Below are 27,171 nucleotides of genomic sequence, written 5' to 3'. Positions count from 1 at the left end.
GGATTTTCAATCGTTGGTAGGAAACTGAGGGATTTAAAAAAAAATGTTTTTTATTTTCCTCGTATTTGGTGCATAAAAACGCATCGTTTGAGAGGTATTTTCCAAAAAAGTGGTCCACGGGACACCCTAATGTACTCAGTATGGAAAGCAAAATCGTGTTTTTGTTACCCCTTTAAAATTTTACCTTGCTTAGTTTTCGTTCGTGAGGAACTTGTGTCAAATTTTATAGCTAAAAGGTGCAAATCGGAAGGTCCGGTTATATGGGGGCTAGGGCAAAACTTGGGCCGATCCTTATAAAATTTATTGACAGGATTTATATTTATATAAAATTTATTTGTGCCAAATTCCATCGTGATACTAGTGTTTATAAGTGAATTGTGGACATACAAGTCATTATCTAAAGACAACTTTATATGGGGGCTAGAGTCAAATAATGACCGATTACAAAAATTGCTAGAATTATTAAGACTTATATAAAACTATGTTTTGCCAATTTGTCTAGATGTAGTAGATCATTTAACATAATTATGAGGTCAAAAGACTTATTCGGGGGGTCCGGTTGTATGGGGGCTAGGTGAAATAATGAACCGCTTTCAGCCATTTTCAACAGCGTTCGTCCCTGGACCAAAATAAGCGTATGTGCCAAATTTAATCAAATTATCTCAAAAATTATCTCAAAAGAGTGCGTACAAGGTTTACATGGACACTTATTGGAATGAAAGAAAATAGAGTATTTATATATGCAATTTTTTTTAAATGTATATAAGTTTTTGAACACATTTAATTCAGAATTTGTAAATATAAAATGTCTGCAGTCATTGGCTATACGAGGATGATTTGATCCTAAACTGGCCTTAAACTAATGTTTATCATAATCACAATTCATTAAACATCAATTTATGGACTAAACGTACTATAAAAAAATTTATGTTTTTTTTCCCACAATAAGATAAAAATTAGGAAAGTTTTTGTCGACAATTTGTAATGAGATCAGGATTTTTAATTGCTACTAGGGAACTGAGAACCCAACCTATTTTTTGGCTTCTTATAATAATTTAAGTTGAAATTTTCCTTTCTGTCTGACGGTCTATTATACAAAAAATCATTTTGTTAGATAGGGTATATTGGTAATAAAAACTCTTATTCTATTTGTAACACACATAAATATTGATTGTGAAGCCATAAAAGTAAATTAATATGGATCCTTTCAATATTTTTCGACGACGGCTGAAACTTTACCCAAAAATTATCTATTAATTTGGATATGAAATTCGAAAAAAATTAAACAAATTTTTATAAGGATCGGCCCAATCTCGATATAACTTCTCTTTAAAAAATCACTTTAATTTCAAAATTTTTTTTTTTTATAAATTATGAAATTACAATAAAATTATCGAAAATTTAAAATGTTTCAAAATATCTATAACATTTTAAGCTCAATCTACTAAGTTTATTCTAAATAATGCTGGTGCTTTATATGTATATGTTCATATGTATGAGATTCTGCTGAATATAAAATACTCTTGGTTTTGTTTTTTTTTTGTAACTATAACAAAGAAAATTTTTATATCCTACACTTGTTTATTTATAAAAATATAAAGTTTACTCCCATAGACAAATTAATTTAATTGCTGTAGTCCTTGTAACATTTTTTCTTAGTTTTCATTTAGATTTTTATTTAAAGTGATTTAGATTTACAAATCAATTAAATTAATCGTTTAGCAAATATTTTTCTACAAGTACCACATAGACAAATTATTAAACATTTCTAGTTACTTTATATGCTTGTAATAAAAATAGTTTATTCAAAATATTTTTAGAATTCTTTGGAATTTTGTTACAAAAAGAATAATATTTGTTTTTAATATTGAAATTAAAAAGTTATAAATATGTATAATTAAAAATAAAAACTATTTTATTTATTGATTTAGGGTTTTAGTATGATTTTATATTTTTTTCAAAAATTCATTTTGTAAAATATAACTATATTATTACATAATCTAAAAGCCTTTAGGTAAAAAAATACATTTGAAATCTGCTTTTGAGAAAAATCATATTGACAGAATTACAATATGCATATTATGGAATTCAATCATTCTTAAGTGTATATGTATGTAGGTGCTTATTGATTTGTTATAACATAAATATATTTAACCAAAATTAAAGCTAAAGCAATATTTAAACACTCTGTATAACATAAACTTATTATCCTTAAACAAATGCTTTAAGATCAACTCTTCATTACCCATAATATGTATGTATGTATGCAGCTATACCAAGTGCTTATACATCCCTGCAGTTCGATAAAGAGTCAATGCATCCGAAAAAGTCATTCCACTAACGTCTAACCGCCTGGTTGGCTTTAATTGGTATTTCGTCACGGATGTACTCTTTGTAAACGAGGGTGAAGGTAATCGTCACTTTAGTGTCCCCTTTGTAAGCGAGAGAGGGGACACTTAAAAAACACTTGTCTGCCTCTTCGTAACCTATGGGGTTACGATTGACTTCCTTGTAGGACAAGCACATATTAAAATAGTTAGTCACCTGGACAGTTGGTGGCAAGGAGTAACCCTATGTGGTAGGTTAAATAGGGAGTTCGGGACTGTCCGACCGAACTGCTGGGATATTTTAATATCATCCCTCTGTAATGTCTACAAAGTTCTTTAAAAAATGTAAATATATTTAATATTTATTAATTTAAACTTAATACTATATCAATAGAGAAAATATCAAATAACTATTTATTAAATTATTTATTACCAACCCTTTTTTGATGTTTATACTCCATATATGTATGTATCATACATTCGGCCAAAGGCCATTTTATAGAAAAAAACCCTTTTTATAGAAAGAAAGTCTAGACCACTGCTGTCAATTTAGTTTGAGTAGAAAAGTAACAAAATGTTAAGACTAAGTGTTCATAACTGTCAAATATGTTATTTTTTCTTTTATTTTATTATAAGGGAAATCGTTTGAATATTAAGAATTTATATGCGTCACGCACATGTCAAAAGGAATTGATGAAAATTGTTTCACATTTTTCTAATGAATAAATGTGCTCTGTTGTGTAGGGTAGTAATGAATATTATGAACTCCATAAGGAGTTTATATAGAAATTACTGGAAATTTCTAATAATTATTAATCCATTATCAAAACATGTGAGCAACTGGTTTAATATGCATATGGGCAATTCCATACGATAGTATGTGACGTTCGTACGCCTTCAGAGTGGTATAGATTTGGTAAAAATGGGAGTACTTGGAAAACAATATTGACATTCTGCTCCATTCTGACAAAACTATATTTGCAAAAGGAATCATCCGTTTCGGAATCTTGTTTTCAAAATATGGATTAAAATATGGCGATATCATACGTGACGAAAAACGGAAGTATTTTTGAAGTACATGTAAATATTTACGAAAATCTGCGAATTCTGTAGGTGTATCTTTTTTGTTTTAATTTCTTACACTATGGGACATATTTTCCATTCGTAATCCATATTTTTTAAATAAAAAAAAATAATATAATTTTATAATGCACATTTATGAATATCGTACGTGACACATTGAATGTGACAGATTTTTCTCCTGAATTTTTTTTAGGTTATAAAATATATATTTTGGAAATATATGCCCTCAGACCCCTCAACAAATAAAAAGGAGTCGGAAAGTGCAGTCGGACATGGAAGTCCTATATACATGTTTAAGCAATTTATAGGTAAAATGAAAAACAGATGTTATATAACGACTAAGGTCAAATATGGACCGATCCTCATAAAATTTTGGGGTGGGATTTTTATTCATATAAAACTTATTTGTGCCAAATTTTATTATAATACTAGTGGTAATAAGTGAGTTACGGACGTTTAAGTGTTTTTCTGAAATTAGACTTTGAATGGAACTAGGTTCATATAAGGTCTAATCGTTATGAAAATCGTCATAGTGAATGGAACTAGGTTCATATAAGGTCTAATCGTTATGAAAATCGTCATAGTGGTTTAGGCTTATATACATTATAGATCTGCCGATTTTAGAAGGAATAGTATTACAATTAACAGAATTATGAGCTAAAAAGTGATATTTACAGGTCCGTTTGTATAGTGGCGAGGTGTAAAAATAGACCGATTTCAAGAATTTACAACAGTCTTCGTCTTTGGTGCTACATAAAATCATGTACCAATTTTTGTTGAATTATCTTCAAAAATTCAAAAGTTATAGGGGTTTTATTTTTTCAGTCGTGGTTTACTTTTTCATGGAATTGCCCATATCTAAAATATCTTTCGAAATTTATAGCTATTTTAAACTCCACCTTTTGAAATTATTACATGTGTTTTTATATGAGATTTAACTTTTGTACATAACTCTGGTATTCCTATTCCCTATATTCCTATATCTACTATATTCAAAGACGGACATAATTAATGTCTATAGTTCCATGATTATCATAAACAGTTTTTTCTTTTAAATTCTCAAATATAGGGTAGCGTAAACAATAAGTCAAATTATGGCAAAAGCACAAGTAACCAAGCAATAATAAATGCCACTCAAGGGTATATTTAGCAAAAAATTATTACCAAATAAAGAAACTTAATAAAATAGAAAATATTCTTTCTTTGCCTTTTCCACAGCAGAAATAAATTATACGAAAATATAAATTGGTGGCATATAGTAATTTTTTTCTCATTTTTTTGTTTTAATCAGACATACGCAAGGATAAACAATCAACGCATACACATACATATAACACGCATTAACTTCAATACTCCACAATTCAATGGAACTGAATACAAGTTGAAACCAAAATGACTAAGTGGTCACCAGTGTTGTTAAGCACGAATTGCTATTTATTACAATGTCAATGACAATTACTTTTGAATGACTGAAATATCCAACTGTCATATCTCTAAAGCTTTACCCCACAGTTTAATTTCAATAAGGTATGAGTATTCTTTGCCAATACCACCCTACAAGAATTTTTCAATGATTCTTTCACCCTTCAATAGACTTCAAAAGCACTGATGCATTCAACACACCGTTATAATAAATATGTATAATGTTAATAATAACTATAGTCTGACATTTATTTTAAAATTTATTTATTTATTGATAGATATTGCTTCTTTCTCTCTCTCTCTATTTCACTCGCATTATTTTACTGTCTGTCTATTTTACTTATATACATTTACAGTTATAAGCCAGCTAACTGTTCAGTCAAAAAGATGATTATGTTTGTTTCTTTGTAGCTGGTAGAATGTGTGTTTGGTTATGAAAGTACATATTCGTGTATACGGCTGTGTGTTGGGGTGTATGTGGTTGCTTTAATATCAAGTGTCTATAGCCAAAATTGACAGTTAAAATAATGAAGTTTAATTTAAGTGGTCGTTATTATTTTCATATTACTCTTTAACATTTAGTGTACTTAACTCTTCATGTCTGCATTATAAATCTGTACATACATACATATGCAGGTATGTACGTAGGTATATTACAATTTATTGCAGATGCTTTAAAGAAGCTTATTAAGTGGTTATTGATTATGTGTTAAAAAGTAAATGTAAGAAATTATTAAATGATTCATATTAAATTTTTTAAGTTATAATATTACCTATTTGTAACATAATATTTTATTATATTTTTAACGAGCTGGAACTTATGTCATTACCAGATGATCAAGCATGTTCTCTTAATAGTTATAAGAAATTGATTTAAAATAAAACAATTTAGAATGTATATTTATATTGAATAATTTAATGGAATTTTTAAAGGGTCTTTGTTTGGGGGTTAGGGTCAAATGAGACTTAATGAAATAGTAGATTTCAAACATTTTCAATATCGCTGACCATGAGCAAATTTTTATACATACCATCAAAAAGGCTGGTGGGTTTGTTTGTAACATATCGAAATATTGGTCATAGACCCACAAAAGTATAAATATTCTGGGTCCTTGTTAAATTCTAAGACGATCTAGCCATGTCTGTTCGTCAGTCTGTCTGTCCGTCCTTCTGTCTGTTGAAAGCACGATAGAGGCCGAACGAAAGGAGGTAGAGGGTTGAAAGTTTCCTTACTATGTATGGTTTGTTTGGTATTGGAAATGGGCAATATCGGTCGACGTTTTTGGATCCCCTAAAACAGCTTTAACTGGTATTACTGTTATAAAAATACAAGAGTAGCGATGAAATTCGACATAAATAAGTTTCATATAAAACTAAATCATTCTACCAAATTCTATGAGGGTCGGTCCATAATTGACCCTACCCCCCATATAGCTTCCCCTTAAGAAAATGACTTTAACGCTTAATACTCTCTAAAAATACGAGTATAGCCATGAAATTTTACATAAGGAAGATTCTCGTCGCCACCTTTCTACTGATTTTTATGAGAATCGTCTCAAAATTGAGCCTATCCTCCTTATAAGGTTCTCTTCGGAAAATTACTTTAACGGTCATTATTGGCTTAAAAATACGGGCAAGCCAAAACTCTCTATCAAATTATATGAGGATCAGAACATAATTGACCCTACCCCCCATATAAGGTCCCCTTCAGAAAGTGATTTTAACACTCATTTCGGGCATAAAAATACCAGTAGATATATGAAATTCGACATAAACAAGTTTTATGGGAACTGAAATCTTCCTACCGACTTTTATGAAGATGAATCGATAACTGACCCTACCCCCCATTTAAGGACCACTTCAGAAAATTACTTTAACTCATTAGTTACTTAAAAATACGACTTAGGCGATGAAGTTCGAAATAAATAACTTCTTTACGAAACATAATTTATGTACAAAAGTTTATGAGGATCGGTCTAATAAGGTCCACTTCAGAAAACGACTTTAACGCTCAATAATGGCTCAAAAGTTCGTACAAATTACGGTAGTTTTAGAGGAATTGAAATTTTTTAACTTAATTTGGTGAGGATCGGTCGATAACTGATCCAGCCCTCCATTATAGGTTTCCTTCAGAAAATTACCTTAAACCTTATAACTGAATTAATAATACGATTACTATTTAATTATGGAAGAGCAGGGTCCACAATTAAGCGCTCATTAAAGGCCCTCTTCCAAATATTACCCTGGTGTTCATATTAATATCGATATATGATGATAAAATTCAACATAGATCTAATAAATTAGAAACAATTTTCGATAATAACAAAAGCATCGGTTCGTAAATATTAAATTTTATTTATAAAGGAGTTTGTAACACCCAAATAAACATGCTATGTTCGTCTGTTTGTCCGTCTACAGGTTAAGATAGTTTGATGGAATTTAAGGACGAAGCCGATTGAAAATGGTTAAAATCGGTCTATTATTTCGTTCAGGGCTTTAGCTCATAAATATGTTAAATGTTCTTTAATCACTTCAAAAATCGTCAAAACCTAGTTTTATATAAGTCTTAATGATACGGCTGATTTTCGTAATGATCGGGCCTCATTTGACCCTATCCCCCATACAAACTCGCTTTCAAAAATGAATTGATCATCAAAATTCACTATAAACAGTAATATCACAATGACATTCTGCATAAATAACTAATTTAGACATAAGTCCCTCTACCAAAATTTATAGGAACATATTAACCCCCATATAACCCCTCTTTTAGAAAATTCCTTTTTGGTCAACAAATTTTTAAAATATTTCTGTATTAAGGTTAAAATGAAATAAAATATATAATTATATTTAACCCCCAATCTTCCTCCTATAACAATATGTTTTCAGAAAACCTCTACACAACTCATTTCAAAACAAATACATAAATCGAAATTTCAAATTTAAAAGAAAAGTAATAGTCATCATTATCTTAAAATATTTATTGTTCTTGTTATAAATAAAATGTAGTTAAAATAAAATTCTTCTTCTTCGTTCATAAAATTTTCGAAAATATTTTAGTATTATTTTCTATTTTATTACAATAATAACACTAAATACATTAATCAAATGGCAGGACGATAAAAACCTTTCATACGAAATTCCACTTAAATCTACCTACAGACACACAAACGCTCATTTATAAACTTAACTAGACATATTAAGCTTTTTACTCCTGAAATGAATAAATATAATTTTTGGCTTTAACACCTTTGCATTAAATATTTTATGTGAATATAACCGCCTACCAGGTTCCTATGAAAAAAAAAACAAAAGTTAACCAGCCACCCCTTTTAATTTACGTTTCATCCTTTTGCCAGTCGACAGCCACTTATATGCCTGCCTGACTTATTATTGTTGTTGTCGTTGTTGCACGAAAATGAATAAATGCGAACAATTTTCACTCACGCATTTTCGGTGTTTGGTTTTATTATCATTTATGGCCACAAATTTTTGGTGCAAAGAAAAAAATCAACACCACCAAAAAAACGTTAAAAAGCGGCAGCAACAACTTTAACAGAAACAGCTACAAAATTGCCATAATGAAATGAAAAAGTCCGCACATAAAAACATTTTTAAGATAGAGAGTAAAAATAACTTTGACATACATACAACAAACCTACATACAATAAAAAAGGGTTTTCATTAAATTCATACCCGTACAATTGTGCAGAAGTAAAAAAATACTAAAAAGAATAACTTTGCTTGTTGCTGTCTGCGTACATTTTCTTAATGAATTGTTGAATTTTAAAAAAGTTTTTACGCATAAATTTTAACATTCATTTATACTTAAACATTTGTTTTGTACTAAAAGGTTACGTTGTGGGTGTGAGTATCTGTACCTTCGTTTTTGTGCTAATGTTTGTGTGTGAGTCTGATGAAAACTTTTCCTCCGTTGTTGCTTTTAATTGTTGTTACCATTTGTTTGGGGTATTGATAATTTTTACCCATGATGATTTCATTTTGTTTTTCTTTGTGGCAATGCCTTAAATTGTTAATTATTAAGTGCTCTACAAACGGTGGAATAAAAAGTGTGTAAAGAATGTTGAAAAAGATGTGGGATATATTGGCTTTGCCACTTAGGTCGTAGACTCACTAAAGTATATATAATCTTGACTCTTATTTAATTCTAGCCACTTTAGTCGACCTGTCCGTCTGTCTATCTATATGTTTGTCTGTCTGTATGATGAAAACGTGGTCGGGCTTTCAACATACCGAAATTTTTTACAAATAGATATAGAAAATGAGCAATACCGGTCAACGTTTTCGTATGACCCTATACTAGGCCCTTCGGATTATAGTTTAAACATTCATAAAAATGTTAATTGAGTGCTGAACGTTAGTTTTATGTACCCAGATCTTACCTTCCATATAAGGTCGCCTTTACAAATATATTTTAATGGTGCCATATCTTTATTAATGTTAAGTAAAGATTTAGATGTGTTTTAAGACGTTGTAAAACTTTAAGGGCATTGAATTTTATAGACAAGTAGCATATTATTTCTCTGAGACATCGATCGAACGTGGCTTGTTTTTCTCTATTCTTCAAATATTGTAATAAATGTTTAGGGTATTAAATATTCTTCAATAACTTAAAAATATTATTTACCTGTACTAATCATAATCTATTATTTCTCTGAGACATCGATCGAACGTGTCTTGTTTTTCTCTATTCTTCAAATATTGTAATAAATTTTTAGGGTATTAAATATTCTTCATTAACTTACAAATATTATTTACCTGTACTTTTATTGATATTCGTTGATACGTACAGACATTCAAACTGGTGGCATATTTCCTTGAATTTTTACAACTTTTGATTCCTTGACGTTGGTATTGTGTAACGTTTCCCTTTATACATTTCTGTTTCTGTATTTTTTTTTCTCGTGTAATTTTATACACTTTGACCATGAGGTTCTTAAATTAATTGAAATGTGCTGCACTTACGTTTGTTGGCGTATAAATGAAAATAAGTGGCAATAACTCCACCCATACACTTTACTGGACTCGTTTTCATTTTAAGCATAATTGCGCGATGACATGGCACTTAAACACAAAAATAGGGGAAAACAAAAAAACTAAACACACTTAAACTTTTTCTAGTTATTAAAAGAAAATGTAGGTATTTTTAAATTAAAGGTTATGAAATACTACGAATAAATATACTTAAATAATTTCAAATAATTTGTCTAATAAATGATAAACTTATGGAATAACAGAATATATGAGTCAGTGTTTTAAGGTTGATTATTGATTAAGAGGGTAAAATAGTTATACGAGTGTTATAAAATAATGATAAATTATTAATTAACTTTTAATTAATTGGAATGCAATAAACTAATTGTATTATTTTATATATAATTTGTATAATTTTATATTTTAGAAATGTAATTATTTCTTAAGATTATTAAATAACTTTGTTATTGGTAAATATTGACGGCTTAATAAAGACATGTAATATGTAATTATATTTAATATTTATTTTTTATGAACAAATATTTCGAAAAATGTTTAATTCCTAGTTAAATTGAAAATTAAAATTATGTATGGAATTTAGCCGGAGGTGCAAATGCGAAGAATAAAGTTATATGCACACATGTTTAATAACAACCTGATTTTAAAGAAAAGTTGTAACAAAAATGTAATGTAAATTTTTACTATATGCAACCTCATAATATCAGTCATAATTAAAAACAGATATAAGAATATAAGTGCATGTCTTTATGTAACTATTCTTGTCTTCAGTAAGATATCTCGAAATTGTTTCGCTGCATCTAACGTTAAATCTTCTTTAATTTTTTTTTTTAAATAAATATTAAAAGTTCCTTTAGCTTTTAAGTATGTCGAAGTATTTACTTTCGCGTCTACTTTATTTTTACAATCTGTCATTAATTTGTGGTTCACTTAACTCATAAATCCATATTACTACTTCTTACATCAACTATACAATTTCTTTTTCTTTACTTTAATATATCTTTTCCGCTTTTTTCTTGTAATTTTCTGCATCATACTCCAAATATGACAGCAATAAATGTTTGTTCTCCTTAAATAAGTATCATTCAGACGCACTTTGATGCTGTAAACAAGTACATGAGAGTATACAAGTAAATGTATGTAAAAGTTTCAGTATAAAATATAAAAAGTTGATGTATGTATGTTTGTGTGTGTGTAAAATGTTACCATATATTATATTGATATTTTATTTATGATATTCATGCTATTGTTCTTTAACGATGAATATAAATATATTTTGTATTTTTAATATAAAAAACCTAGATGAAAATTAATGTCTGTTACTTTTTTAATGTAGTTTACGGTATGTCAGTGTAAAAGTATGCGTAATATTTGTATTCATATAACACTTATACGTCACGATAGACATAATTGTGTATATTTTTAAGAGAATTTAAAACAAATGAGAGTGATAACAACTGATAGAGCTAGATACTTTTTTTGATGCAAATTGTTTGTTATTGAATATGGACAAGATCGGTTCACACTTGCACTGGCTTTATAAAGATCAGTACGGTGATAAAATTCGACATAAGGTAGTTTTATAAGAACAGTAATCTCTTTACAAATTTTATGAATATAATGACTGTTATATTGTTACCTTCATAACTGGCTTTAAAATTTCGGTATAATGGTGAAATTGGACACAAACAAGTTTTTTAGGAATTGAAACCTATATTTATGAGGATCGGTCTCATATAAACCTTATAGGGGGTTGGATTAATTATTAATTATTATGTAGATATATATTCGTTTTCATAGAACTTGTTTATGTCGAATTTCATCGCTGTACTATTATTTTTAAACCAGTGATGAGAGTTATTGTCATCTTCTGAAGGGGGCGTTATGTTTGGGGCAGGATCATTTAAAAAATTGATATAAGGGTCAATTATGGACCGATCATTATATAATTTGGCCAATGAATTCATGTTCGTACAAAACTTGCTTATGTCTAATTTTAGCGCTGGTATTTTTAAGACATATTTTATATGTTATATGGGGTACGGGATAGATTCAAGTGTGGACTGATCATCATAAACTTTGTTGTAAAGATTTTATTTGGTATTTAACATGTTTATGTAAAATATCGTTGGTATACTTCTATTTTTAAGCTAGAAACGAACGTTAAAGTAATTTTCTGAAGAAGCCTTATATGAGGTGTAGATTATAAAGTGAAAAGATCCTCATAAAATTTGAAAGAAGGATTTGTTTCGTACAAAATTTGTTAATGTCGAATTTCATAGCCATTCGAAAGCGTGAAACGATGTTGCCAATTTTCCAACAAACCTTACACATTATTTCTTCCCCTACCTTTTCCCGTTCGAAGCCTATCTTGCTTTCAACAGACAGACGGACGGATATGGCTAGATCGTTTTAGAATTTAATAAGGACTCAGAATAAAAAAACTTTTATGGTTCTGTGACCAATTTTTCGATATGTTACAAAAGTAATGACTTAATCAACATACCCTTTCATACATCTTTTTTAATGTTGGATATAAAAATGTATTTAAATATAAAATATTACATGTTGGAAATTAGGGTGTCATAAAAATAGGCATTATTGACTTTATTTTATTACTTAATTTCTTTTATAAAAATAATATTAGTGATGGTAAAATGCAATGCTGCAAATCATTGCTTGTGTTTTCTTAGATATAGACGATACCTAGACTGATACGCTACTACACTACCAAGTAGCCCGATAGTTTTGACTATTGAATTATTATTGAATTAATTTTTGAATTATTATTGAATTAATTTAAGTGTTTCAACTTTATAGCTTCCTATATTAAGATAACGATCGATTGGAGATTTTCTTCTAACTAAAGTCGAATATCCTGATGTTTTGATTAATTCCAGAATCCAAAAAAAGAAACAAATATTAAAATATTTATAAACGTTATAAATTAAAAACATCGGTATTTTATGATCTGTCGAAAAAAACGAACTCTATTTATATGTATTTACTGCATCATTCCAAAGAATACAGAAATATCAAACATATTTTATGAATATAATTACACACATATACATACATTTATATGTATATTAGTGTTATAATTTTTATACACTTTTTTAAAATTTTAAATCAGCCCCACTCATTCCACTAGATTATAAACAAGTACTTTAAAAAGGATTTCACTTCTTCCCGAGCTTTAAAAAAAATTCCGCGGCAAATGCTCTAACATTTTTGATATTTGCTCTAAATTTTTTAACACAAAATCGGGAAATCGGGAACATAAAATCGTGCTGCAGTAATCCCTCTTTAAATTTTAGTGCCAAAACATGTTGATTATACTTAGTATGTATTAAAAAATCATGTAAATTTCTTTCGAAATGGTTTCGGAACATTTGCCACTGAAGGTTTTTGCATCAAAATGACCCGTGCAACTAATTTTTGTCCTGAGAACACTACTGTCCACCACGTATTGATAGGGCATTATTTTGGTTATAACCCTAATGTATATATACATAAATACATATCGTTAGTTTACTACAAGACTAGCTTAATCCAAAAAAGTCGTTTCGAGAAAAATGGCTTTGAAGGTTTGATGACATTTTACTATTTGTTTAAATAACTTTAAACAAATCTACGAATTTGAAAAGTTAAACAAGATTCGGGTTAACATATTTCTCATTTGAAATTAAATTCAATTTTTATTTATGTAATGTTTGTGAAAACATGAGTTTTAGTTTTTACCTTTACAACAAAAAATCGATTTCATACCGAAAATAATGTTTGAAATTTGATAAATCTATATTAACGGCTTTAGAAAGGCGCATTTTTGTAGTCCTTGGTTCAAAAAACCCGAATTTTGGATTATACCAGTCTTGTAGTAAATGAGCGATATGTAAGTACACAAGCATATTTTCAAGTTATATATGTATGTATATTAATATATATTTCTTATTATCACCATTGCTACACATACACACACACTTTTTCTTTAAAAATAGAGACAACACACGATTTATTATGACAGTGTTGCTAACATAGCAAAAGTTAAGAGCTCAGTTGCATATTACAGCAATATGACAGTATAAAAAGTAAAATTTATATTTTGTGTCTGGCTGAGTGTGTTTGTATGAGTAACTGCATATTCAAAATATTTGTCATTTAAATATAAGAAATACAATATATACATACATACATACATATGTATGCATACTATAAACAAAATATATGTATATTAAGCACTTGTAACTAGAAAATATGATGTGACTATTGTTGTATTTGAGATTTTTTTGTTAATGTAAACATTTTAATTTATGTAAATATTTTTTCGGTCAGATGTACATATATAATAAAAAATATAAATATTATAATTATGTAAAAAAGTATTTTATTAGAGCCTAGTAAAACAAGAAGAATAATTGATCGAACAGTGGAATTTTTGATAACTATGATAAAGGAGAGCGATTCTGAGATAAATGATAAAATCTAATTTCTGCTAATGACTAATGGAAAAATATTAAAATTAATATTGAAATAAATATGAAATTAAATATTTTTCCTAATTTTCACATATATTGTTACCTAATCCTGTGTATAATTTTTATGAACAAATTCTTACCAAAACTTGCAGAAGTGGTGGTAATTTAGTTCAAATTTAATAAAAACTTAAAATTTTTTTTAATTAATATTCATAGAGATTTATTTAGCTTTAAAGACATCAAGGATTATCGTTGCAAATTATTAAAGGAAGAAATTTAAAATTAATTTGTAAACAGATCAGTTATTCGACTCCATGCTTCAATTATGTTCTGTACAGAAAATGAAATGTAATACTTTTAATCAACGACATATACGAAAAAGATTTCCATTGAAAACCATTGAAAACTTTGAACCGTATGAAGGCTTGCCGCCAAATAATTTCTTAATTTGTCACAAATTTAATTCTCAAACTATATACAGTGTACTTATATTTGTAATAAAAATAATAAATAAATTATGAAGAATAAAAATATATACGTATGAAACATAAATTACATTTTTGTTTGTTCAAGTTAAAAACTTTAATAAATGAAAAAAAGTGCAAAAACAAAGCAAGTAAAATAAACAGAATATGTCTTCCATCGAATTGTAAGTAAAATTATGAAAACAAAACACAAGTTGTTGCAACTGCTGTTATTGTTGCTGTTGTCACTGTAGTTGCTCTGTCCCTTAGTTTTGAACATGCTCACAATGCTCATAAATCAAATCTATGTAGAATTCCGTTCGTTTATTTGGTATTTTTTTTTATTTTATACTTTTTCATATCCGCTATTACCTACAGTAATGTAAAATGAATAACAACAGCAAAGTAGAAAACATGAAACAAAAAATGTTTTAAAAAATAAATGCGGAATAAAATAGGAAGTAAATAACAGAGTTGTTGCTGTATGTGTCTATCTTCATATGTATGTATGTGTGATAATATGGTCTGTTGCATTTTACACTGGCATTGTTTTGGCTTTTTTTGTAGTTTTCTGTTTTCTACATGTATTTTTTATTAATGTTGTTTTGCTTTTTTGTTTATGAAGTGCTGAATACAAAATTGAAAAAAAAAAAATCGAAATGCTTGCATCTACTGACATTCGTTACATTTAACATTTTTGCTTATTTCCTTCCGTATGAGCATTACAAAAACAATGAAACATAATTTCTCTATTTCCCTTTATAAGATTTTAATATTGGATTTATTTATGTGTGCTTTTGTAGTGCAAATATTAGGCTAAATTCGAGTAATATGTATACATGTGCATGTGTGTGTATACACATTGGTATGGCCCCGATTGTATGGAATATAAATAAAATACTCATGTTCCCACGTAAAATGAAAGCTTGGTTTATGTTTGTAAGAAACCGCTTATCCTGAGGTCAATATTTGGTGAGCTTGATCCAAGGACAAAAATGTGATACTATTAAAAGATTATTAAAACATTTTACTTGAATAAGTGTTTGAGATTTAAGTTCGGTCCCCTAAAGAAAAGTTGTGAATTACCAAGAACTATGACGTGACCATAAGAAAACGAAAGCAAACATAGGCTCAGCGTGGAAATATTATTAATTCTATAACATATTTATACCCTACACCACTTTAGTGGGGAGGGTGTATTGGGTTTGTGCTGACGTTAAAGTATACCAATTGGCTTAGAATCATTTTCTGAGTCGATTTAGCTATGTCCGTACGTCTGTCTGTCTGTCTGTCCGTCCATGTAAACCTTGTAATCAAACTACAGGTCGCAATTTTGAAGATAATTCAATGAAATTGGGCACACGATCTCATATGGTACCAGAGACGAAGTCTATTGAAAATGGTTAATATCGGTCCATTATCTCACCTAGCCCCCATACAACTAAACCGGATGAATAGGGCTTTTAAGTTCATAGTTATGTTTAATATACTCGTATCTCGAAAAAAAGCTGCAAAACCAAGTTTTATACTAGCCTTGATGACCCTCATGAATTTTTTTAATTATAGGATCTCATTTGACCATAGCCCCTATTCAAAGGCCCTTAAAAATTCGAATTAAATGTCCACAATTTTCTTCAACAATAAATGGCTTAAGTATATCTGTGGCAAGGTACAATTCAACTTAAATGCTTTATTATGAAAACTAATTCGGCCTCGTCCGACTATAATTACTTATTTGTTGTTAAATGAGGATTTCATTGTAGATTTTTTGACAAACACGATCAGACATCGTACCGAGAGTCTGTCGTATGAGATGCCGGTCATAAAACGTTACGGAATTTGTATGATTGATTGCGCAAAAACTAACTCTTTCTCTGAAGAAATTCGTGTTTCGTTTTTAGATTTGTCGATTAGAAGTCATTTAGATATCGTAAGTAAATTCCTATAGAAAAATTAAAGAAATGTATGGTTAAATCGTGGATATTCTTCATATAGCTTGTACATAAATCCTTGGCAAATATTAGAAAATATGCAGACAATGCATTGTAAATAGACATGTATTTTCGCCATTTGTTACCCCGGAATTCCATCGCTAGTTGAACGATAAAGTCATTTTCTAAGAGATCTTATATAAACAATTCAGTCAAAATTCTATAATAAAACTGTAGAACTATTTTAGAAAAAAATGTTTAGGGGGTTAAATCTTATAAAAAATGACATATAGTTACACATACAAGCTTGTGTGTAAATAACATAAAATTTGTTCTCATTTTTCTAAGATTTACTCTTAATAATGACAACAATAAACAAACACTACTACTAGCAGAAAAAAACACCTAAAAACATATTATGCTGTAAAACGGAAGGAAACATTCACATAAGTTTATTTTCGTACTTTATTTTGTAAAGTTTTTTAGTTTTTTATATATAGTATGTAATAAGTAAGTGGTGGTATTGTATTTTACTTTGTTTGGATGGCATTTAATTATGTGCATGAATAATTTTTAGGAATTTGTCAAGAGTTTTTTATTTTCAGTTTTTCTATAGCAGAAATCTTTTAAATAAACTCTAACCCACTATATGACTAAAATACTACCTGCCTCTCAGCATTTAAACACATTTCCCTCATTTGACATTGTCATTAGTTGAGAGAAGAATCACAAAACAAAGTTGAATAAATACCATATTCTTTTTTTTTATTTTCAGGGTTTGGAAAAGGATGTGATTGTGTTGCATCAACACAAGTAATAGTTGTTGTACACAATTGTGTATAAAACAAAATCTCATTGCACCTCATGTGGCAACTAATTCATTATTTGTTACACGTTACGTTATTTTGTTACGCAGCAAAGTTGCATCTTTCAGTTTTGTTGCCATTATTTTGTTTAGCTGTGTTGCTAATATTTATGTCTTTAGCTGTGTCTGTAGGAAAGCTTATATATTTGCGTATATATATGAGGACTTAGGAAAAAAAGCGGTTTCATATTTTTGTTGGGTTTGTGTTTTCTGGTACGTGTATCTATTTGTTGTTGCTTGCACCATAATATATGTTCAACCACAAAAGTTGCACAACTCGATTTTAGTTTGTTAGATGTGTTTGTATTTGACCTCATAGTTCATACATACATAACACAAAAAGTCTTTTTTTTTTAAGTTTTATAAGAGGGTTGTATAATGAGTTTATAATAAAATAATTGTTGTAAAAATAAAAAGTTTCAAGAGATAACAGCTCTGTTTATGAACTAAGGATAAATTTGTCTCAAATATTTTAAAATAACATTTAAGAAATCGTCATACAACTCTCGTATAAAATAATACCATTTTTTATGTTTTAGTAACTAGTAACCATAGTTTTTGTAGAGAATGTGCTAAAATATATTTCCCAGGGTGAAAATCTCATTCACGAGTGTATGTATTGTTGTGGAAAAATGTGTATATGTCGTCATAATTATGTTTAAAAAAAACTTGTTTAAAGTAACTATTGTCAACAGTGAAGTTCAGGTTCATAAAAAGTTTTCTACAATTGTTTAAAACTTAAATATGAACAATATTTAAATAGTTTTCTACAATTGTTTAAAACTTAAATATGAATAATTTATTTCATCCGATTCAATATATACATAAAATATACAGTTAAGTTGTTTGTTAGTCTTCCGCTGCAAAACTAATTAACTGATTTGCATGAAATTTGCATCAGTTTCCTAGACCAATGACTTAAAATTTTACATTAATATTAAATTTAATCTAAGGCGACCAAAATTTTAAATTATTAGAAGAAAGAAGTAAAGAAATTATATAAAATTAAAAAGAATTTCAGAAGGTGGCTTCTTCTATAGGCTTCTGACATTAAAACTCGACCCACTCAGAATTTATTGTCATAATCAATATTATAATTAGTACCATCAATTTATCTTCCATAGTACAAAAATCTATTAATACATTTTTTCCGCAACACTTTTGCAATTTTGTTATATTATCTTAAAGAGAAAATCGTTCATCATTATATATGATGAACGATGATATATGATTCGGCTGTGCCGAATCTTAAATACCCTATTTAATTAAAACCCATTTAACTATCTAATTTTTAGATAACTTGGCAAAACTGTTGTTTCCGTATTGATATGCATATGTCAATCTAATTTTAATTAAGTCCAGAAAAATTTATATTAATAAGCCAGTTCGAAAACATTTTAATATAACGATATATCTATGCACAGAACATATTCTTGTCGAATTTTATCCGGAATTTTCAGAAGTAAACCTTGTATGGGAGCTAAGACAACTTATGGACCGATCCGGAAAAAAAATCATTTAATAACGAATTAAGTGGTATTAAGTGATTTTCAGAAGTAAAACTTGTATGGGAGCTAAGACAACTTATGGACGGATCCGGAAAAAAATTCCGTAGAATGATTTATATGCTCACAAAACATATTCAAGTCGTACTTTATCCCGATAGCTTTATTATTCAAAAAAATATATGCGTTTAATTGATTTTCGTAAGTGGACCTTATATGGGAGCCTATCCGGAAAAAATTTCGTAGAGTGATTCATATAAAGACAAAACATATTTGTGTCGAATTTTATCATGATAACTTTATTTGACAATGAAATATGTTCATTTAAGTGATTTTCGGAAGTGGACCTTATATGGGAGCTATGACCAATTATGGGCCTATCCAGCAAAAAATTCGTAGAGTGATTCATATTTAGACAAAACATATTTGTGTCGTATTTTATCAAGATAGCTTTATTTGACAATGAAATATGTGCCTTTAAGTGATTTTCGGAAGCGGGCCTTATATGGGAGCTATAACCAATAATGGACCGATCCGTAAAAAATTTGGTAGAATGATTTGTATGTATACAAAACATATTTGTGTAGAATTTTATCCCTATAGCTTTTGAATTCAATGAAATATATGCGTTTAAGTGATTTTCGGAAGTGGACATTATATGGGAGCTATGACCAATTATGGGCCTATCCGGAAAGAATTTTCGTAGAGTGATTCATATTTAAACAAAACTTATTTGTGTCGAATTTTATCACAATAACTTTATTTATCAATGAAATGTGAGCGTTTAGGTGATTTTCGGAAGTGGACCTTATATGGGAGCTATGACCAATTGTGGACCGACTGAGATCTACGTTGACATTATTAATATGAACAGAAATTATTTGCATGTACGAAATTTTGTTTTGATATCAATATATTTGAGGGAGTTATTAACGATAAACTAATTTCCGGGAATATATACCTTTGTATGGGGACTATATGAAATATTGGATTGATTGTAAAGATTTTGAACACAGTTAATCACTGCCTTGAAAAAATAATGTATGACAAAATTCATTGCAATATCTTTGGTAGTCTCTGGGAAAACTTCAAAAGAATTAGGAAAAAAAAAGTATTTTTTTTCGAGGTAGTCTGAAATTTTTAATCATAACTTTTTATGTTGTGAACCGATTTTGCTGATTTTCAATACCAAACTGCTTAGGATAATAATAAATACTTTGGGTGAATTTGGTTGATTTCCTTTGCTTGGTTTTAACGTGAGCGTGTTTTACACAGACAGACAGACAGACGGACATAGCTAAATCGACTCAGAATTTCATAAGGACCCAGAATATATATACTTTGTTGGGTCTTAAATGTATATTTCTTGGTGTTACACACGGAACGACAAACTTATATATACCCTCTATCACCACTGATGGTGGTGGAGGGTATAATTATAAAAATAACGAACAAAAGCATTTTAGAAATTGCTTTCGGTGCGGAAAGTTTTTTTCGCCAAATTGACTTAAAAAATAGGTTTTTGATATCAGGACAGTATTGGCAATAAGATAATTGTGTGGTATTTTGGCTCCCAAAAATAGTCATAACCCTAATGTACATATATTTGAAAATATATTTGCTTAAACAACCAAAAGTCACATTGTTCTATATAATGAACAAAATAAAAAACACAGAGAGTTATAACATTTATTTATTTATTCTATTCTCCAGGGGCTTTTACCAAAAAAGCAAAATATAAACAAAGGAATACATTAATATTTTGTAACAAATAAGGCAGGGAACTTACCTTATACAATTAAATAAACTAAATTAGTTTTCTTTGTTACATGTCACAAAAGCAATCTTACTTCTTTCAAATAAAAGCGAATGAATAGTTGTTATTGTTAATGTTGTAACCAACAAATATTTGTAAGTATTTGGTAATTAACCTTAAAAACACTAAGTGACCGGAACAGAAGTTATTTACTAGAACCATCATTTTTAAAGCATTATAGCCTAAATATAGAATTTATGTATATGATAGGGTAGGGTTTTAAGTGCTTGGTGTTTAACAATGGGTTTGGTTGCAATAAGCTGAGAATTATGTTGGAAATTATCTAAAATTTTAAACGTATGAATGTCAAATAATAAAAAAAATATATTTTAAATGAAAATGAACACATAAACAAACTTTAGAAAAAAATAATTTCAAGATTTTTTTTCTCAGGTGATGTCAAGTAATATTCGTTCTATAGTCTAACAAGTACGACAGACTTTAAAAGTCGATTTCCTTGGTGTAATAATGGAAGATTTCTAATAAAACTACAAGTACGTAAAAATGATGCAGAAAAACGCCACAATAGATAAAATTAATTTTGATCAGTTCTCTGAAACGATTTTTAAATATATTATAACAGAAATAAACTGTTTTTAAATTACTATTTTCTAATTATTATGTTCAACTTTGACTCCCATCTAACTCCGGCAATTATTAACCGATAGAACTGAATAAAACTGTGTCTGGCCTACTATCCTTTGTGAAAACTTCATCCAAATCGGAAGACTTTGATGTTAAAAGTTGGATCACTTCACACAAAATTGCCCATTTACATTTATTCCTCTAGTTTGAGACAGATATCATTAAATAGACTGTGAGCATATTTAAGTATAAACGTATAATACCATCGATATTGGTAGTAGTAGGATTTTGAAATCAACCAAAATAACTAATTTGATTAATGGACAAACGTTGTGCTTAATTAGTGAACATAGTGACAGCAGTACAAACTATAAACAGCAAACGAGTACAGGAGAAAACTTGGTAAATGAAAATAGTTGGGGTATATTTAACATAAACAGCCGAAATTAATTATGTGTATCACAACAACATTAACAAAAACAACGACATCAACAGAAAAGAGTACAAACTACAAAAAGGCTGTTAAAGGTAAACAATAATTACGAAAAACCAAAAGGCAAAAAAAAAGAAAAATTAAACAAATAAACTAACTGACACAATTGGAGCGAAGCATACATATGTATGTATGTACGTGTTCTAATTTATGCCATGCAAATATAACACAGTAAATTAGAATCGATATTTTTGAAAATAAATCTGGCCTTTCTAAACGCCTGGTGAGATCGGTATAAAATTTTCACTAGTAAGAGTGTTATATTCAGCTGTGCCGATTCTTGTATTCCTTATATGGGGGTAGGGTCAATTATAGACCGACCTTTATAGAATTTGGAAGAGAAATTTTGGTTCGCATAGAACCTATTCATGTCGAATTTGATCGCTATACTCGCATTTTTAAGCCAGTAAGGAGTGTTAAAGTCATTTTCGGAAGAGGACTTTATATGGGGGATAGGGTCATTTATGGACCGATCCTTACAAAATTTAACAACGATATTAATGTCCCTATAAAATATATTCATGTCGAATTTCATCGCTATAGATGCTTCTTTTAGACAGTCATGAGCCTTCTTCTTTTAGACAGTCATTTTCTGAAGGAGACCTTGTATGGGATGTAGGGTCAATGAGGTTCCTATATGACATGCTTGTGCCGAATATTGCTGTTATAAATGAATTTTTAGCCAAATATGAGCGTTAATGTAATTTTTCGAGGGGACCTTATATAGGGGCTAGGCGAAATCATGGACCGATATTGCCCATTTTCAATACCAAACAAACTGCATCAATATAAAATATATTTGCAAAATTTCAGCTTACTAGCTACTTCCGTATGGACTATTTCGTATTTTCAACAGACGGACGGACATGGCTAGATCGTTTTAAGTCTAATAAGGACCTGGAATATATATAATTTTCTGGGCCTTAAATCAATATATCGATGTTTTACAAGCTGAATGACAAAAACAAATATTTTATTGTATTAAAACATACATATATTACTCATACGCACAGGAACTCTAATAGAAAAACTCGTTTTAACATTGTTTTTTTTTTTCAAAAAAAATTATTTACTTAGATAAATATAGATATATACATTCATGTCTACAGATGCCAGAATATTAGACTTAATTTACATAAATTATAAACTTTATATTTAAAAATAATAGAAAATATCAACAACAAGTTACATATTCGTTTCCATATGGTTTTAACAAAGCTTTGGTTGTTTTTGCTGCAAATGTTTTACTTAAATTTTTTTTTGCTTTTAATATTTGACTTTGTCGTATGACTTGAAAACCAAAATCTATTTAACACATTTGCTTAACAACTCTGCAGAGGTTGCCAATGTTAATGCAACAATATGTGATTTTTTCATATTTTTTGCCAATAGTACTTTAGAGATATTAATTATTTTTTAAAAAAAAAAATTTTTATTTAGTCTAAATTTCGTTGAACAAATAGTAAGTTAATATATTTTTCGAACTTTTAATTTAAAATATTCAAGTAAAATTTTTAATACATTTTAAAAAAGTTATTAAAACGACTTCTCTGATACCTTTTTAACCGAAATCAAAAGTACTCCAGACTTGCAAAAAAAAAAAAACATCACTTAAAAAATTTACTCTTTCTAACATGAGTGTCTATATATAAATTTTATAATTTATAAAAGCACAAACAGCGTCACATAATTTTATAAAAGCTTTTATGTTTATTTTTCTTTTTATTTCGTTAAGCCTGTATAAATTTCCCATTTAAACATAACTTTTTATTTTTCTTTTTTCCAACAAAGTTTTTTTTACAAATTTATTTTTTTTCAACAAATTTGTTAAAAAACAAAAATATTTAAATACATACAATTATAAAGTTTTATTTATAATAACCCAGTAAACATTTTATGGTTTTCTTTTTAAAATTTATGTCGTTTTGTAATATTCTCGGAATATTTTAATTTTCACTTTTGACGCTCTGATAACGTGAAATATTTTGATAGGAATAAGGTTAGTTAGTCATGCTGAATTTCATGAATAATCACTAGCGTTATGGACGTTTAAGTCATTTTCTAAAGGGGAGTTTCAATATGATTTTACAAAACTCATTTTTTATTTGACGTTGTGACTAGAGCAGGGTATAATTTGAAAATGATTGTTGGGATTACTTTTTGGATATAAAGATGTATGTGATATTCAAGGAAATTATAGTCATTTAGCTCTTATAGAAACCTGATTATGTAAGGGTTAATGTTTTGTGTGTATACATATTAATTTGTGTATATTTATTATAGACTAAAAGGATATTTTTTAATCCGTATTAAAATTGTTAATGAAGTTAAATTTAATGTTAATAACATTATTAATACAAGCGATAATATTTTACGGAAAAAATTTTTATGAATAATACTACAGATTAAGTACAATTTTTAAAAGGTGTATTAAAATGCATTATATGAGAAATATTTCTAAAGAGTTTGTAATATGAATGCATATATTTAAAATTATTTTTATATAGTCTTCCCATTGAAATGAAATTTGCAGCAATGCTAGTCCTACACAGAGGGAAAAAGAAATATACACGCCTGGTATTGACACCAAACTGTTTCAATAATATCCGTTGTCAAAGTATATACATACGTACGACAACACTGTGTAATGTTGACAACATTGCAACAATTCGTTGTCGGTTGTTAACATTTAGACAACGAATGTGTATAAAATTTAGATTTCGACAACGAATTGTTGCAATGTTGTCAACATCACATACGTATGTATATACTTTGACATCGGATGTTAATGAAACAGTTTGGTGTCAATTTGGTAACAGGCGTGTATATTTCTTTTTCCCTCTGTGCATTGGATAGTAATTTAAACACAATTTTTAACAACATCCCAGCATAAACTCGGTAATGGGTTGTTCTTCTATAACTACTTACTTTTCAATGACTACTACTTATCGTCTTCATTACTTAGAAGTACTCTGGTAATGACTTTCTTATAATCTGATATCGGAGTATTTTATTTTGGGCTTTGTCACTTTGTTTGCGACTTAAGAATTGTGTTTTACAAAAAAGAAAACAAAATTAAATTTGTATGTGAAAACCATTATTTGACGCGCAATAAAATAGCTAAGCAGTGGTGCAGTGTGTAGAACATTTGACTAACAAACCGAAGTCCCTGGTTCGTATTCTAGCAAACAAAACAACTTACTCAACAACTGTTTTGTAAGAGAAATTGCAAGTACTTCTTTAATTCCCTATTTGTAAGCGAGCGTGGAAGTACTTGCGTCCAATGACATCATCGTGTTAAAAAAAATTACATAAAAATCTAATGAAGAAGTAGTGAAAAGAGGTTTTATTAGCTTTTTAACTCATTACTTTTCAATGTAAGTTTTTCCTGGGATAGTTCAAAAACTCTCTGAGTTAGAATGGGTCAAAGTTTGACATTTTTATCATACATGTAACTTATGACCTGTTGTTCTTAGTAAAATTTGTCACACATCTAAAAAACTCGGGCCAATTCAGGACTTTTCTGGATTCAATAATAACTGAATGCTAAACTTTGACCCATTGTAACTCAGAGAATTCTTGACCAATCTTGTTGAAATATTGTGTCTTAGCTACAATCCAATAGATTAAATATTTCTTGCAAATTTCATTCCAATCGAAAGACATCGGATTCAAAATGTTATTCACTTGACATGAAATGCCCCATATGTGTTCTTATGTATTTCATAAATATTAGTATTTTTTAATAGTTTAGCAAAATTATGATTGACATTTAATTTTTCTTTCAGTTTTACCTAATATTTACAATATTTGCATTGTGATTAGTTTTTCAAATGTTTTCGCCATGTCAATAAATTCCGTTTAATTAAAAAATAACAACAACAACAACAATTTTTGTTAATCCCTAATGCGCTAAAAGCTAAAAATGTTGTAGTATTTTAAAATATATGTTAATAATTCTTTTTCTATGCATGAACGCATACATTTATTTGTTTATAAATTGAATAAATTTAATGGATATTCGTATTTACATAAATATACTTTTTTGTACTATATATGACTCTGCAGTTCGGGATAACAGTTCCGGGTCAAATGAGTTTACTTATCATTTACGGTTACAGAATTATATATATAGACATTTCCATGATAAGGTCTACCAAGAATGAATAACTAAAAACCCCTCTAACTTTCACAGTTTTGAAGATAATTTAACAAAATTTGAACTATTGACGCAAATGCCCTTTTCAAAAATATTATGATACCAACTATAAATTATATTTTTGACTCCTTTTAAAGCTGCTGGGTATTTGTTACTTTGTCGTTGCTGTTGTCGTTGTATTTATTGTACAACTAAATGACAATTTAACAAATGTTTTACCAGACTTTATTTTATATGTATGCACTGCATGTGTAATGACAACATGTTGTTGTCGAATATATATCTATCTATGAATACATAGTTTATTGGTTGTATTTATGTATACATATTTATAAACATATATATCGTCACCTTAAATGCAAATGGCCCTATCTAACATTTTGAAAATTTTGCAGAAGCAAAAAAACTATTTAAATTAAAAAGTTTGTTTCTATCAACGCGATTTATTTGTAGGAAATAAATAGTGAAACCTATCGTTTGTTATAATAGTTGACAATGACGTATATAAAAATGGATAAATTGGGCTTTTTACCTTTAACATTTAAATATTTTTGTAGATAGGGCCTTTTGTTTTTTGTCAATAAAATCGATAATTATGGTCGGTGGAATGCAATTTTTGTTGTGGACATTTGTTTTGATGTGATACATTAGAATAAAATCGATTTTGAATTTTTGGTTAGTTAGGGCCGTTAGCGTTCCAGGTGACGATATATTCTCCTAAAAATATTGCGATTAGGTTGGCTTCGAACATTTTTAACATTAACTACCTTATATAACGAATAAAAAGAACAAATAAATAAAAAGATCCAGCTTTTGACTTTATATTGATATTGTTAATGTCAAAAACGTGATTGATCAATTAGAATATAATATAAAAATGTAAGAAGTCGTTCATATTCCCAATTTTAGTTATTCTGCATATCTGACTTATCGAACAAAATACCATACACTATAATCCAAAAAGCCTAAATTTGTTTAATGATAACTTTAGCTTGAATAAAATTTAAACCGGATTCATTGAATTAATACAATT

At 28.6% G+C, this 27,171-nt stretch overlaps 1 protein-coding gene across 1 annotated transcript in view; it reads left to right on the top strand.

The window, feature by feature from the left end:
* The first annotated feature begins 3,698 nt into the window (after positions 1-3,698).
* The window catches only part of LOC119600927 (myb-like protein P), a 267,016-nt gene continuing 243,543 nt past the window's right edge, over positions 3,699-27,171 (top strand). Inside the window, exon 1 of the mRNA XM_037951516.1 lies at positions 3,699-3,718. The gene's annotated coding sequence lies outside the window, so the exon portion shown is untranslated. The remainder of the gene's footprint in view (positions 3,719-27,171) is intronic.

The sequence above is a fragment of the Lucilia sericata genome, unplaced genomic scaffold, assembly GCF_015586225.1.
Source record: "Lucilia sericata isolate MDLA Ls3-8-SP2 unplaced genomic scaffold, ASM1558622v1 Contig000128F_arrow, whole genome shotgun sequence".
NCBI lineage: Eukaryota > Metazoa > Arthropoda > Insecta > Diptera > Calliphoridae > Lucilia > Lucilia sericata.
Note: the sequence above shows the minus strand (reverse complement) of the source record. Positions and strands in the feature narration are given on the sequence as shown.